Consider the following 16,506-nt stretch of genomic DNA (forward strand, 5'->3'; position numbering starts at 1 on the left):
CCCGCCGCGGGCGCCGGGTGGTCTCCGCAGAGGAGGAAGTTCCCGGGCACCGCTGCCTGCGTCACAGCGGGGCTGGTACCGCGGCGGCGACCCCGGGGCCGGGCGCTGGGCGGCGCTGGCTGCCGCGGGCCAGGCGGCGCGCAGGGCGGCGCTGGAGGCGGCTCCGCTCGCGGCCGGGGAGGCACCGGGGAGGAGGAACAGGGCTGCGGAGCTGGGGCGTTAGCTGCGTCCCGGCTCAGAGCCCGCGAAGAGGACGAGGACCAAGGCGCCGCCGTGGCCGCGGCCGCAGCACTCTGGGCGCGACAAGGCATGAGCAGCGACCCGGAGGTCGCTGGCCACCGCTGAAACCAACCCGGACACAGCTCGCCGCGCCCCAGCACCCTCTCCTGCGCACACCCTCGCCCCCAGAGGTAAGCGCTGAGGACCCACGGAGGGATGGAGAGGGACGGCCGACACCCGGCCACTCGACTCAGTCCTCCCGGCGCGCCCCAGCCCGGATGCGCCCACCCCGCCTCGCTCGTGTCCCTGCCTCCCCTGGGCTCTGGGACAGGCACAATGTGGTCGCCTGCCCAGCGTGCGGTTCCGGGAGCCCGCCAATCCCAACCCCACCCAATCCACACGGGTCCTGGCGTCTGTGCCACGGACCCCTAGTCCGGTGCCTAGCGCAGCGCGGCCGCACCAGGTTCTGGGGGCTGGGGGAGGGGCGCACGAGGAGAAAACGCGGTCGCAGCAGGGATGGCCTGGGCGAGTCTCCTTCCTTACCTTCAAAACCCCGGAGATGCTGGGGCCTGGTTTGTCTGCTTTTCTCCCCAGCCACCCCCGCCTCCCTAGAGTGCCTGAAGTTACACTTTATTAAGGAAGGAGGGGGAAACCCACTGTCTCCGTAGGGATTGAGTGAGCGCCAGCCCGCTCACCTGCAGGACCAGAGGGGTGGGAGGGGGCTGCTCCGCATCCCATGGCCCAGAGGTCAGGTGTCTAGGCCAGCAGTTGCGGCCGGGACCTCTGCCTTCATCCCAGACAGAGCCTCCCTGATCCTCGGTGTTCTGTGGTTCTCAGCATAGAGGTGTTCCCAGCATAGAGATGGAGTCAGCCCCTCAGGAGCCCTAGGGTGTGTTCGGTAAATGCCAAAGCCTTTCTCTTGCCCAGCAACCAACTCCCCCCCCCCCCCACGCTTGGCTGTGTTCCTCGGATTTCAGTTCTTTTCAAACCCTTCGAGTTCACCTGGCTTTGCCATGGCTCAGCCCACCCTAGTCCCCGTGCTCATACAGATGTTTTGCTAGAGGGTGAGGGCAAAACTTCACCCGGGTTTCCAAGTCCTTACCGCGTTTTAAAAACTCGCAGCAAATCGGCTAAAGATTGCGGGTTCCTATCCTCCTGAAAGTAAAAAAAAAAAAAAAAAAAGGCTAATTGGTGGTTGTGAGCGTGCCCGAGTTTGACTCAGAGGCTTCAATTACCCGTTAGAGGTGCCGTTTTACTCACGTCTGCAGACTGCCGTAGTGTAAGAAGTGTGACCCTAACTAACGGTCACATTTCTGCCAGGTATGCAGTGGCTTCCTGAAGCTTGGAGAAGGTTCTCGAGTGGACCAGGCATTGAGATACCATCTAGGTGACAGAGGAATACGAGTGATTTTTAAACCTCTTGGTTCACCCGTTTCTGCAAAACCTCCAGCAGCCCAGCTTTAACCAGACTCTCCCCCCCCTTTATTTTCTAATGATTTGTGCAAAGCTACTAACCCTGCTTGTAATCTGAGCCCCATGGACTCTTGTGGAGATCTGCAGCCCACGCTGGATATGTGGACAAAGCTATCAGGTTAGGTCCACAAAGCTCTATAGTAGTAGTGCGATCGGAGAATTTTTTATGACTTAAAACCCACTGGGAGGTGGGGGCGGTTTTACAAGCGCAAACATTTCCCTGTCTTCTAGACTGACAGCAGGTAGGGGTCACCACCTCAATGTCTGTGAAAGGTGGTGAGCATGAGTAACCACCCTCACCGGGAAAATTGCTGGTAGTCTTTGCTAGTGGCATTAATCTTTTGTTTCTCAGACTGGCTGTGCACTTTATTTAACCAAGTGTTGTGAGGTTTTTTGTTTTTTAATTGGTCTCATGTAGCCCAGGCTGGCCTCAGACTTACTAGTTAGCAGAGGGTGGCCTTGAATTCCTGACCTCAAAAGTGCTGGGATTACTGGAGTATGCGACTGTGCCCAGTTTGTTCTGTGCTGGTGATTGAGTCTGCGGCATTGTGGGTACTAGACGAGGGTCTATCAATTGCACCACATCTCCAAGAAGTGTAATTTCTTTTTAAGGGAGGCTTTTAGTGAATAAAAAAAAATTAAGAGCTGTAAGAGAAATGAACAATTTCCTGCTTATGTAAAGTTGTTTTGTTTGTTTGCTTTCTCAAGACAGGGTTTCTCTGTGTAGCCCTGGCTGTCCTGGAAATCACTGTGCAAACTAGGCTGGCCTCAAACTCACAGAGATCCAATTGCCTCTGCCTCCCCAGTGCTGGGATTAAAGGTGTGAGCCACCATGTTCAGTGTAAAGTTTATCTTTTCAAAATAACACAGAGCCAGAAATATTCTTAACTCAGGATGCCCAGTTTTTATCAAATTGTTACGGCAGGTTGGTTGACTAACTGAGACAGGGTTTCTTTGTGTAGCCCTAGCTGTCCTGGAACCTGCTCTGTAGACCAGGCTGGCCTTGAACTCAGAGATCCACCTGTCTTTGCCTCCTGAATGCTGGGATTAAAGGCATCAGACCCATCGATGGTTTTTAACCTTCTGTAGTATTTTAACCTATAGTCATTGGCACGGCTATGATAAAGCCCAGGTTTACAGAGAAATGATGTGAGGTTTATACTTATTGTCTTAATGATTACTGTGCTGCATCTCCGTTATGTGAGCTGGCTGTCCTGTTCTCCGTCCTGTGAGTGATGGCGCCGCCACCATTGTGTAGAATGAAGCTCAGAGTTTATGGCACGCCAAAGGCCATGCAGCTGGGATGTGCCAAGTGAATGCGGCAGGATTACTTTTCAGGCACAGCCTCACTCTGCAGCCCCGGTTTGCCTCAGAGTCCCAGTAATCCTCCTGCTTCAGCCTCTCGAGTGATGGAATTACACATGCGACTCGCTACACCTGGTTCTCTTTAATTTTTAATGTTACACTTTCTCCCCATTATCTAAAGGCCTCCTCGTTCCCTCCGACCTGAATATGCTTTTAACCAACCATAAGGCCTGCACAAGAAAACAGAAATTAAGAATGTAAAGCAACCTCACCAGGGTTTGCCACGCCTCTACTATGCAACGGAATTTGAATTTTGAGTAAGGACAGTCTATTTCCAAAGCCCATGTTCTTTTGACTGATTGTAACTAAATGGATAATTTGAAACACCCTGATGGGACCATTCTGTCCTGCCCATCAGATGCTCCTGTCCAGATGGCAACAGTGTCTCATGGACCGTAAGACACTCCCAGGATTTTCTACTTCATCCCTGCAATCAGTGTTGGCTGTGTCTCTAGTCTTGGTTCATCTGTGAGCACATATTACAACCCATGAGGATGGCATTACTATGGAGGTGTCTTTGATGACTCGCTTCTTTTAAAAAAACACAAGTGGTAGCCACGCATGGTGAGACGTACTGTAATCCCAGCACTCGGGAGGCAGAGGCATTAGGAATGCTACAGGTTATACGGTGAGCTTGGTCTTGACATTATTGTTGAGCTCCAGGCCGATCTGGGCTACAGAGTGAAGCACTTCTCTCAGAAATCAATCAGTAAGTAAAATCTCAACATTTATCTCTGTAAAACATATGCATAGTTTTTTTTTTTTTTTTTTTTTTACATTGGAACAGTGTGCAGAGCGTAGCCCCGGGTAGGAGTGGTCGCTGTCAAGTTCTGGCTGCTCTGTAAAATTCAAAGAGCCATGCTGAGTCCCAGTTTCCTCATGTAAGGGAGTTTTAGAGCCCATCTTGTGTGGGAGCTAGATGAGGCAGTGCCGGTGCAGACAGCTCCCTTCTCTAGCAGCAAGGAAGGACTCTGTCTTTGTCTAGAGCTCACTGAACTCTCTGCTTTCACTTTCTGTGTTTTGTTTTTTTACCTGCAGGTGGGGATTAGTCAGTCTCCTCAGACTCACTCCTCCAGGCCGGCCTTGGGTCTACATCTGTTTTTAGCGTATCTAACTTTTGAATCACGTCCTTTCTCGAAGCCTTGGGTTAGGAACACCCTCACCTTTTTTAGTGTTCCCTTTGTTCTGTGCTGCACATTTTAAAGAACTTACTAGAGCTGTTTCAGTGGACTGGAATGTGTCTCCCTTGGCAAACAAATGTTCCTGCCGCTCTGGGTCTCAGCCTGGCTTATCTCTCAAGGCACCCTCGAGGATGCCGGTATCTCCCCACCACACACCTCACCCTCAAACACTCCACCCCACCCCCCGCCGGTGGGTCTACTTCCAACAAGCACTCTAATGCTTTATCATTTCCATGTAGTTTCCCCAGGTGCTATACGACAAAAGGCAGTAAGTTGTTAGAAGTAGTAGAGCTTTCTCTGTTTTGTTTGTCGTTTGGCTTGCTTTATGTCCTGAGAGAAAGACACGTTATTTGTAAGCGGCCCTTCCACAGCATCCAGGAAAGACGTCCATATCACTTGCTTACCTTATCTGTTTAGACACTTAATTCGTCTCAGCCTTCACACTTCTTTCATGTGCATGTATGTGGGGGTGTCTGCTGGGTGCATGTGTGTTCACGTGTGTGTGGTTATGTGTGTGATGCTGGGCATCCTCCACGTGTGTGCTAGTCCGTGCGGAGGCCTGTGGCTGATATTGGTGATCTTTCCTGAGCGCTGTCTTACTGATCGAAGCGTAGTCCTCTACTTAGCCGGGAGCTCAACCCCCCCCCCCGCCCCCGTAGCTAGTTGAGCTCACCCATTTGCTCTGAGATCCCCTTTCTCTACATCTGAACCCTGATTCCTCTACCTGACATTCACATAAGTTCCGGGGATCTGAACTCGGGTCCTCATGCTTGCAGGGCCAACTCACACCTGCCCAGCACCCCCTTTTTTTCCACTCTGGTATTACATTTACGGGAAGGTCACGTTTCTTACGGAAAGCCTGACCTTCGGATGCCGTGTAAGAAGACGTGCTTTCATTTATAAACTGCTCCTAGAGTGGTGTTGATAGGCAGCGCTGGGTTATAAGTCAGTTGAGCAGGTTAGAATCAGATAGTCGGGGAGGAGGAGGGGGGGCGCTGTCTTTAGTTAAGGAGTGCCTTCACTGGAGAGTGAGGCCGGAGTAGAACCTGCTGGAGGCTGCAGTTGGAGAGAGTTAGTCCAGACGAAAATCCCAGACCATCTTTACCACTGACACACGGAATGTTAAAAAAAAAAAAAAAAAAAGGGGGTGGACACCTTGGCTATAACGCTGTATGATGGAGGCCTGCTTCCTCCTGGTCATTCCTGGGCTATAAAAATGAGCAAGAGACTGTGAACTCTACACAAGGCTGCAGAGAAACTAGCCTGGCCTGGAACAGCTAACACGTAGGTGGAAATGCACGCCCCCTTTCCACCGTCCCATGGCCAGCTCAGAAATACAGGAGGGTTTCTTTAGATAGCTGGGTGGGAATCTGTAGGGACTGACCCAAGTGTTGAGGGGGAGAATGACTATCAGATGTGGAAAAGGCCGTACCGTTCACTTAAGACAGTTTAGGAACATTTTCTGGTGTAGGAGCATTGTGTGTGTGTGTGTGTGTGTGTGTGTGTGTGTAACGTGTAGATTTCCCCGCCAGCCACCTGGGCTCTGCCGAGCTGTCTGAACCCCCAGATAACACACAGGGCACTATATTAATTATAAATTAATATTAGCTGTTGGCTGTTTGGGGTTGTTTCTCATTGTCTAGCTCTGACTTAATTATTGATACATATATACATATATACATACATTTATAAGGACTTATCTTTTTGAGAACACCAAACTTGCGTTCTCTTCTCGGGAGATCACGTGGTGATGGCTCAGTTCACTATATTTCCCAGAATCCTCCTAGACTCCTAGTCCCACCTATCTTGCTTCCCTATTGGCCAACAGTGCTTTATTGACATATACACAGGACTTCCCCATCAAGTGTGTGTAGTAGTTTATTTATGATTTATTAAAGCTTGCCTGAGGGTTCAGAAAGCAAAGCCAGCCACCAGCCATAGAGCTCAGGCAGTGGTGATACACACCTTTAAAAATCCCAGCAGCAGCCATAGAGCCAGGCGGTGGTGGCACACCCCTTTAATAAGGGACTCAGAAGAGAGACAGACAGACCTCTGTTAGTTCAAGGCCACATTGAGCTGCATGAAATTGATCCAGTCCTAAAGAGAAACAGCTCACACAAAGGTGATCTCAGCACTTGAGATCCCATGCCTTTAATCCTAGGAAGAAGCAAAGTCAGTCTTAGAGAATTAGTCTCCAGCCACGCTGAGAACAGGACAGCCCTTTCAATCTGAGGTAGAGGCGAGGCAAGAGTTAGTGCCAGGCTGCTTTGCTTTTCTGATCTTCAGCTTGAAGTTCGAACCCCAGTATCGGTATCTGGGCTTTTATTACTCATCGTGTGTGTGTGTGTGTGTGTGTGTGTGTGTGTGTGTGTGTGTGTATGCAGGCAAACATAAACACAGAGTTAAATTCAAGGCCTTTTACAAACTGCATGCTTCACACACACCTACTGTGCCTACTGTGCCACGTATCTGTACCCTTACCTGTGCCAGCTCTTGTGTGTGTTTTTTTTAATTTTATTATTCTGTAGCCTGTGATGTGTCTTACCAAAGAACTGCTGGTTAAAAATAATTGTAATGTGGGCTCAGAAAAATTTAACAAAGTTCGGAAATCAGCTGTCGGAAAGATAGTTTGGAGGTGGGGTTTATGACGGGGGGGGGATTCTTTTTTTGTTTTTGTTTTTGTTTTGTTTCTTTTGTTTCTTTTGTAAGACAGGATCTCTCTGTGTAGCTCCGGCCATCCTGGAACTCACCCTGTAGACCAAAGATCTGCCTGCCTCTGCCTCCAAAGGGCTGGGGGTAAAGGCGTGCACCACCACGGCTGGCGAGACGGGGTTTCTTGAACAGCTCTGGCTGGCCTTGAACTCCACCACCATGCCCAGCTCAGAAAGATACTTTGTTTTCTTAAGAAAGTCGCTGCTGACGATGTTTCAGATGAAGGAAGTGTTTGAGTTAGAGCCATCCAGGATTGGTATGTGTTCCTTAAAATGTCTTTCCACAGACCCAGGAAAATAAAAGCTATTCCCATGCCAGAGAAAACAGCAAGGTGGGACATGGGAAGAGTTAGCCTGGCTAAGCCAAGACCTGCCAGAGACGGCAGAACACAGGACAGATCGTGAGGAAGCTTGATACCGAAGGTCCATTGTGTTTCTGTGGTCCATCCAAAGACCACAGTCCTAAGAGTTGTTTGTTCCTTAACCCCACCCTTCATCCTAACCCTACCAGTTTTTGCCAGGGCAAGATGATCCCTGTTGAAGACAAGGTCACAGGACTCTACATTACATTTAGAATCACAGAGGAACCATATACAACTGAAGGCATATAGAAGAGCCAACAAACATATCAACATATTTTTATAAATATATAATGTCTTAATTTTAGAGTCCTCTACAACTGTCTTTGTTATTTTGTATTTGCAAGAAGCATACTAAGCTGTATGTGGTGGCGCACATCTTTAATCTCAGCCCTCAGGAGGTAGAGGCAGGAGGATCTCTGTGAGTTGGAAGTCAGCCTTATCTACATAGTGAGTTCTGGGACAGCCAGGGCTACACAGAGAGATTCTGTCTGGAAAAAATGCAAAAGGAACAGACTGTATTTGCTCTGTGTGTCGTGGGGAAGAGTGTGCATGTGTGCGTGCATGCGTGTTTGTGCGCGCGCGCACGCGCGTGTGTGTGTGCGTGTGTGTGTATGTGTGTGCGTGTGTGTGTGTGCGCGTGCGTGTTTGTGCGCGCGCGTGTGTGTGTGCGTGTGTGTGTGCGTGTGTGTGTGTATGTGTGTGCGTGTGTGTGTGCGTGTGCGCGCGCGTGTGTGTGTGCGTGTGTGTATGTGTGTGTGTGCGTGTGTGTGTATGTGTGTGTGTGCGCGCGCGTGTGTGTGCGTGTGTGTACGTGTGTGTGTGCGTGCGTGTGTGTGTGCGTGTGTGTATGTGTGTGTATGTGTGTGCGTGCGTGTGTGTGTGTGTGCGCGCGCGCGCGTGTGTGTGAGTCTGTGTGTGTGCGTGTGTGTGTGCGTGTGTGTGTGCGTGTGTGTGTGTCTGTGCGTGTGTGTCTGTGTGTATGTGTGTGTGCGTGTGTGTGTGTGCGTGTGTGTGTGTGTGTGTGCGTGTGTGTGTGTGTGTGTGTGTCTAGGCCACAGGTCAACCACACAGGTCTTTCACCATGAGCCATCCACCTTGTTTTGGGGATAAGGTGTCTTACGACCTGGTTCTCTGGGAAGGCTAGGCTGGCTCACTAGCAACCCCGGGGATATGCATGTTTCTGCCTCTCTTGTGCTAGAAAGACAAGCATGGGATGCAATGGCTGCCTTTTAAGAAGATCTTGGATGCTGGGGATGCGATTCAGGTCATGCTCGTGACTGACAGCTGTTTGTCCAACCCCTGTTGTCTTAAACGGCGATTCCTTTGTGAAGAGTTAAATCGATTACCTAAACTTTACAATGACAAAATTATTAAACCCCTAAGTTCGTCTCCCAAAGCCTCCTTGACTGGGTGTCCCTTCGACTCCTGATGGGCAGCCCCCTCAGTTTTCACAGCCATCACCCCTTATCTGTTCCTCGGGACACTGTGGCCCTGGCCCATCAATCCTCCTTAGGGCTGCCCAGTTATTTATCCAGGGTGAGTTAGTTTGTCTGTATCAAAAAAAAGTACACTTCTTCATAATTACAACACTTTCTTATTAACAAGATTTTAGCATGCAGATATTTGGGGAGGGTGGGGATCCTGGGGCTGTTTTTGGCTTCCTGGTTTCTTGCACAAGTTCCCTGGGGAACCAAAGCAAAGCCTGGGCTTCTGGTGCATCCTCTACAGCCGTGAGGAGGCTGCCTCCCCAGCGGTTGCCCACATCTGGGGGCTGGCCAGAGCGCACACACCTCCACAAGCCGTGCATCCCTCCCCTCCCCTGGCTTTTGTTTTAACGGTATCGTCCTTTTCAGCTTTAACCTCAAACCTCCAAAAAGAAAAAGAAAAAAAAAGTGTTTGGTTATGGGAAAATAATCCAGAATGGCAAGAGCCTTCCCTCTTCCTTCCAGCCACTCTGTCCTTGGTGCTGGGAGAGTCCCTGGGCTGCAGCTGCTCAAGAACTACCGATGTTATGGATGTTAATGGTGACATTTCTCACCTCCTAGATGGGAGCATTATCACTTCCTTCTGGTTTCTCATTTTGTTTTGAGACAAGGTCTCACTGTGTGGCCCTGGCTGACCTGGAGCTTGTTATATGGATCAAGCTGGTTTTGAACTCTCAGAGCTCTACCTGCCTCCAGAGTGCTGCATTGTTTATGGAGGCTGTCCTGGAACTCCCTGGTAGACCAGGCTGGTCATGAAATCACAGAGACCCACCTGCTGCTGCCTCCCCCAGTGCTGGGATTAAAGGCGTGCACGACCACACCCGCTCCCTTCCTTCTGTCTGATGTTCTGGTAATGAAATTTGGCAGTGTCAATAGAAAATCACCTTCCTTAATAGAGGCAAATACACGTGTAGAGACATTTGTAAATGTAATTGAAAACTAGGAAAACGTTGAGATAGCTGTAGACTAGCAGCAAGCATATAAACATAAAGCAAACCCTAGGTAAAAGTCACTAGATAAGATAAACCCTGAAGGTTGTGAGCCCCATGAGTCCCGTCCCGCCTGTGAGTCCCGTCCCGTCTGTGAGTCCCGTCCCGCCTGTGAGTCCCGTCCCGTCTGTGAGTCCCGTCCCGTCTGTGAGTCCCGTCCCGTCTGTGAGTCCCGTCCCGTCTGTGAGTCCCGTCCCATCTGTGAGTGTCCACGTGTTCCATAGCATGCATAATTATTCGTAATAATGTGTTACATTATGACATTTCATTCACGTATATAATACATTTTGGTAATTTACATCCCATCGCCCCCTCTTGCCCCCCTCTGACACACCCCTGTCTTCTTCCTCTTCCCAACTGGTCTCCTACTTTCCTTTTTTTTCTGTGTATTTTAAGCACTTGTCAAAAATCATTAAGAATTACTTAGTAGTCACTTTTAAATATCTTAGGGTTTATGAAAAGTGGAAACATCTCCGTGCTTCGGGTAAATGGGGAAGATGTAACTTGTTCCTAACTTCTGGAATAACAGCTAGACCAATGCTTAGTCAATCATTTCTGTTTTGAAGGGCCTTAAAGAATGACTTCAGCAGGGCATTGGTGGCGCACGCCTTTAAATCTCAGCACTCGGGAGGCAGAGGCAGGCAGATCTCTTTGAGTTCGAAACCAGCCTGGTCTACAAAGTGAGTTCCAGGACAGCCTCCAAAACAATACAGAGAAACCCTGTCTCGAGAAACCAAAAAAAAAAAAAAAAAACAAAAAACCGAATGACTTCATTGAGGAAACATTGTAAAGATAAATTACTCTGCCTCCCTGGACCTTAGCAAGGCCCAATACAGTGTGCATATGAGTGGTGTTGGGAAACACTGTCAGATTACACTCGACTTTGTGGTGAATGCATAGCTATGTAGAGCATCCCTCCAGCCATTGGAGGGGGTGGCAGCTGTAGCAGTGGGTGGGGTTTGGCCGGCCATGAGTTAAGAATTGCGGTGTTTTTAGGAAGGCTCTGGACGGCATGCTAGAAAACGTGTACCCGACACGTGTGTGTGTGTGTGTGTGTGTGTGTGAGTCCATGACGGAAGTGCCTTGGTGCTAAAAGCAGGGGGTTAAAATGAGCTGGGCGAATGGAAGAGACAACACTGAGATGCAAGGAAACTGTCAAAAAGCAAGCAGTCAGGTGGTTGACTGGAGGAAAGTGCTCCATGGTATGGAGAAGAAGAATAAGCCGTGTGTGTGTGTGCGTGCGCGTGTGTGCGTGTGCGTGTCTGTGTGTGCGTACAACACAGTGCTTATGTGGCGGTCCTCGGTGCAGGTGTTCCAGACGGACAATTACTTGTGACTGAACAGATGATTGAAATGCACAGGGGGAGGTTGTGTGCCGTTAGCATGAGAGCAGGCATTCCTCAGTAGATGGTGCTGGCCGCCTAGCAAACTTCTAGAAAGACTTGCTGGATTTATGAAAAGTATTTTTGGTGTGTGTGTGGGGGGGGGGGGGAAGTTGGGGGGTTCATCTAAAAGTGAATTGTTAGTGTCACTGGGTATAGAAGTGGATGGTGGACTTGGTCTTAAAATGTGGATTCAAAGTTGTTAGTGAACTTTTGTTTTGAGACAAGGTCTCGCTGTGTAGCCCTGACCTTGCCTAGAACTCGCTATGTAGACCAGGGTGGCCTGAAACTTCTGGAGATCCACTTGTGTCTGTCTCAAGAATGCTGGCATTGAAGGCACACTCCACCACGGTCTGTATTACTGACTAGACCTCCCCCCCCATTGGCTGACAGCAGGTAATCAGTTAGGTGGCCAGGAGACAGATTTCCAAGAATATGCCTGCTCTCCAGCAAGTTTGACACTTTCTTGGTCAGTTTTGTTTCATTTTGAATTCATTTTTCAAGTTGGAATGCAAAGTCATGGGTTGCATCCTGGTGTATGTGTATGTGTGTATGTGTGTGTGTACGTACACACGTGCACAAGCGTGCACTTGAGAGAGAGTGTGTGTCTATGCATTTACTCAAAAACAGTATAATGAAACGTGTTACTCCTGACAGTCTTTTACGAATTTTTTAGCCAAGGAAATTTCATCCATTGCCTTCTGTTTTTGTGTAAAGATGTTTGAATTTGTTACCTGCTCATTCACTCTTTGGATTTCTTCATTTATATTGCACCTTTAGAATCATGATGAGCCAGGTGTTGGTGGCGCACGCCTTTAATCCCAGCCCTCGGGAGGCAGAGGCAGGCGGATCTCTGTGAGTTCCAGGACAGCCTGGTCTACAAAGCGAGTTCCAGGACAGCCTCCAAAACAATACAGAGAAACCCGTTTAGAAAAACCAAAAAAAAAAAAAAAAAGAATTATGATGGCCAGCACTGATAACACACTGGTATTTTAACGTTTTCACAGTATAATCTAATGAACACTGTTTCCATATTAAGTGGTGTGTGCACCTGGCCTCAGCGTGTCCTTTGTGTGTCCTGTCCTATTTAGCATGTTTCCTTTTAAGAGGTACAGCAAGAAGTACTTATGGCCCAGTTAGTGCTGCTATCAAGCTATAATGATTTTGCCTATAGTATTTATCCCTGTGATACCTCTATTTTTTGGGGGGGGTTTACGAGACAGGGTTTCTCTGCTTTGTTTTGGAGGCTATCGGTCCAGCCCGGCCTCGAACTCACAGAGATCCGCCTGCCTCTGCCTCCCAAGTGCTGGGATTAAAGGCATGCGCCACCACCGCCCGGCCGGTACCTCTATTTTTAAGGGGCTGCTAAGACTCTTATTCTGATAAGACCAGCCTGGGCTACAAATGAAGTTCCAGGAAGCCAGGGCTATCCTTCCTCAAAAACGATTTAAGTTGTTTTGAAAGACCACACACACACACACACACACACACACACACACACACACACACACAATGTTTTTCAAGACAGGTTTCAATGTATAGCTTTGGAACCTGTCCTGGAACTCACTCTGTAGACCACGCTGGTCTCAAAACTCACAAAGATCCTCCTGTCTCTGCCTCCCAGTGCTGGAATTAAAGGTAAATGCCACCACCACCGGGTTGGTATTTTTGTTTTGTTTTGTTTTTTTGCTTTGTTTTGTTTTTTTGGTGGTGGGGAGACTCAAATATATTTTTAAAAAAGAATATAACTTCTTATCAGAATAAGAGTCTTGGGGGAACCCCTTAAAAATAGGGGTGCGTGAACACCTGTGCACCCACACGAGCAGACGGTTGGCATTCTGAAGATCATACAGCAGTGTTCAGGAAGGTTATTGTAGGCCTTGTCCCACGTATAAAAGTATAGCCCTAGAGCCTTCATAGTGGGATGGTCCTGCTAAGGAAATTCATCCCCAAATGAGACATTTTCAACACGGCACGTCACAAAGTATCTTTGCTCAGTTGCCACCTGTTGGGAAGGACAGAGTGCAGTGAGCATTTGCACAGTGACACACTACCAGGAGCACAAGGCGTCTCAGTGCACACAGTAATTAGTGCTGCTTCATGAAGGGGCATAGACTCACACCTATCTTCCGGGGGAACATGAGTCTGCAGTAGCAGGGTTTCCTGCAAATAAGCTTTTATTTCATTGCTTCCAGTTGCCCTTCCTAAGGCTTGTGCAAATGGTCCTTTGCAAAAACTAGTCGTGCTTTTCTGAGTTATACTTTCAAAAATTTCAGTAATTCGAGGGATTTCCGCTGTGCTCTCCTCAGCATTCGATAGGTGAGCTTCCCCCATCATCATTCCTGACAGGATGTTTTCTTTCATGGTGTTAGGATGCTAGAACGTGGGTGTGTGCATCCCGCACTTCTGGAGAGTGTGTCGGATGCTGAGGAGTAGTCTGAGGAGGGCGGCGACCCTGCAACCCCTAAAACTGAGCTTCTGGTTCTCCTGGCATTCTCTGGCGATGTGTCAGGGACATAGAGATTTGGGTTTTGATGTGAGTGAGCGTCAGGCATAACCAGTTATGGTAGGTGCTTGCGCAGAACTCTTCTTCTGGGTTTAGTTTAGTTGTTGTTGTTTTATTTTTTTTTAAAGCTACTCTACACTGAAATAACCTGATAAAGTAAGGGTTAGAGATAACTTTTTAAAAAGGGAGGGGTTGCTATAGCAACTATCTTTCAGAAAATAGGTTAGACAAGAAGGCATGAGAGAGCCATCAAAAGCCAGGGGCTGGAGGACTCCCTACGAGAGGGAACTGCACCCGGTGAGGTTGATCTAGGCTTTTCTCTTGGAACCTCTGGGTCCTTCCTGCCGCAGGGAGCTGCTAAATCCGAAACCAAAGACTGCAGTCCTGCTGCCTTGGAAAAGCAGAGAGTCAAGCCAGGGACTTCCAGTGGCTGCTCAGTAAAGGGAAAGCCCCCAAATCGGCATACAAACTCCTTCCAAATACTTGCCTGATCTGGGAGGTATTGAGAGACATGGATAGCTGGCCCGGGTGCACACTTGAGCGCTGACGCTGAGCGCCACACAGAGTTCAGAGTTGACCACACAGCTGATCTGCCGGGACTAAAACCAGTGTTTCCCCAGAGCTGAAAAGAGCTACAATTATCATCAGGATATCCAGTGTAAAAGTCAGCAATGAGGCATGAAAAACCCACAGGGGAATATAACCCCACAAGAAGACAAGGAGTGATGATCAGAAACTAACTTCAGGATGAGCCTAAAATGATGGAATCAGGCAATGACAAGTTGCAGCTGCTGTTGTTAGCGGCATGGTAGGGAATGCGACCCTGGTGGCTCCAGGGATAGGAACTCAGCAAAGAAATATGAACAACAAAACACGAAGTCTAAAACAAAAAAGCCACTAGGTAGCTTTCGAACTCATTGGAGAGAACACACACACACAATTTTGTAGTATAAAGAGCAGGGTAAAGGGTCTGAAGAAATTGACACATGGGACAATATCAATACTAAAGCCGTCTCTCCCCGTGAGCACCCTGTGGTTTGGTACTCTTAACCCAGGAAACCCACACAAGATCATGCCAATCAAGGGGTCAGATCTTTGTCTTTAATAAGCGTTTGTGAATCTGCCTGGGCCATCGAGCCATGCGCATCCCCAGAGCCCAGTGTCTGAAAAGCGTTGGTTGCAAGGAGCAGCAACCACCGTTCTGGCATTATGATGATTCAGAGGGTAGGGCTGGGTACAGGGTCTGTGGGGTAAAGTGGTGCTGACTTTTTGCTGTGTACATTTCTAAGTGTAGAGAGCCTGATGGTTCCAGTGCAGCTCTCTGGCCTCTGCACACAGCCAGCTGAGCAATGCTCTCAAGGTGCACCACGGCGGCACATAGTGAGTTCACAGTCAGATTAGACGTGCCTGAGCTCCCAAGGTGCGCCATGGCACATAGTGAACTTATGGTCAGATTAGACGTGCCTGAGCTCCTGTGACACACTTGAGATGATTCTCGCAGGAGTGCAGAAGAAGGGATTTCACAGAAGCAAATGAATAAGCAAAAACTCGTGGCATGGGCATAAACTTGGCACAAAGAAAGTGATGAAAAGACAAAAACAGTGTTCAGGAAGGAGAACAAAAATAGGGAAAATGGAAAAGAAAAGAGAAAACGTTTTCAGATAAAGGCTATCAGCTGCCCACATCTGATGTAAAATAAAACGTAAACTGAGCACATCTCATTGTAAGTAGGTGAAACCCACGCAGCAACACCGTCCCTGGATTGTCACCGTAGTCTGATGACGGGAAAGCAGAGACGAAGAGGGAACCAAAAGTGTGCAGAGAAAGCAACACGTACCCCCTCCAGGGTGACAACAGGAGTGTAGAGCCCTAATTCAGGACATCGGACTTGCTCTGAGCCATCTTGCCTGCCCCTGCTTCTCTCTTTCTGGAGGAAAGCTTACTCTCTGTCCTGACTGTTGTCCTTCTGGAGGGGGTGATGTTTTGCTTTCTCTGCACACTTTTAGTTAACATCTTGTTTATCTCTGGGCGTTCATTCTCAGCACTTTGTGTAGTCCCCAGACTCTGAATTCGCCACCGCTCACAGGGACCACAGGCCTCTTCCACTGCGGCTGAGAGTAGCATTTATGAATGGAGACAAGTATGCGTTAAAAGACATTTTGATGCTGTGTCAGCCTTGGTGGACCCTGGTGTTCACTAACTCCCCCCCCCTCCTGCAGAGCTTCAGAGCTTCAGATCACACCAGGCGTGGGTTTGGGGCCAGAGTCTTCCCTTGCTTGGAAGGTTGGCCTCGTAATCCACGGGGTAAACCACTTATTCCCCCAGCAGTCACGGAGCACACCCCTGGAGCACACCCCAGCACACGGAGCAACAGGATGGAGGTTACAGCTTGAGAACCTAAAAGTGCTCTTTTTTCAGTCACTGTTGTTTGCCAAGCATTGCTACAGCGCCGCGGGATCTACATGTAGGGTGCAAGTTCTGATGTAAACTTGGAGATGACAGAAGGATTGCGATTTGGAAGCCAGCCTCAGTCACACAGTGAGACCCTGTTTCACAAACCTGAGGCCAGAGGCCAGAGAGCAGTGGTCTCACATCCCGCCAGGTGGACGAGTGCAGATTTCTCACCAGGTGGACGTGTACAGATTTCCTAGCAGGTGGACGTGTGCAGATTTCTCACCAGGTGGACACATGCAGATTTCTCACCAGGTGGACACGTGCAGACTTCCCAGCAGGTGGACGTGTGCAGATTTCCTAGCAGGTGGACGTGTGCAGATTTCTCATTCCTCATCCTTAACAACCTGCTATCCACTAGTTCCTGCTGCACCTTTGCATGT

At 49.0% G+C, this 16,506-nt stretch overlaps 1 protein-coding gene across 3 annotated transcripts in view; it reads left to right on the forward strand.

Moving 5' to 3' along the window:
• Positions 1-209: 209 nt before the first annotated feature.
• Positions 210-16,506, forward strand: part of Lrrc8c (leucine rich repeat containing 8 VRAC subunit C) — an 80,380-nt gene continuing 64,083 nt past the window's right edge. Inside the window, exon 1 of one of the 3 annotated variants that reach the window (XM_005077379.4) lies at positions 210-410. The gene's annotated coding sequence lies outside the window, so the exon portion shown is untranslated. Of the gene's footprint in view, positions 411-3,746; positions 3,767-16,506 lie in introns of those variants that run through there. The other 2 variants (XM_040733435.1, XM_040733436.1) reach the window with 2 other exon arrangements.

This window comes from Mesocricetus auratus, unplaced genomic scaffold, assembly GCF_017639785.1.
Source record: "Mesocricetus auratus isolate SY011 unplaced genomic scaffold, BCM_Maur_2.0 Super-Scaffold_100031, whole genome shotgun sequence".
In the NCBI taxonomy this organism is placed as follows: Eukaryota; Metazoa; Chordata; class Mammalia; order Rodentia; family Cricetidae; genus Mesocricetus; species Mesocricetus auratus.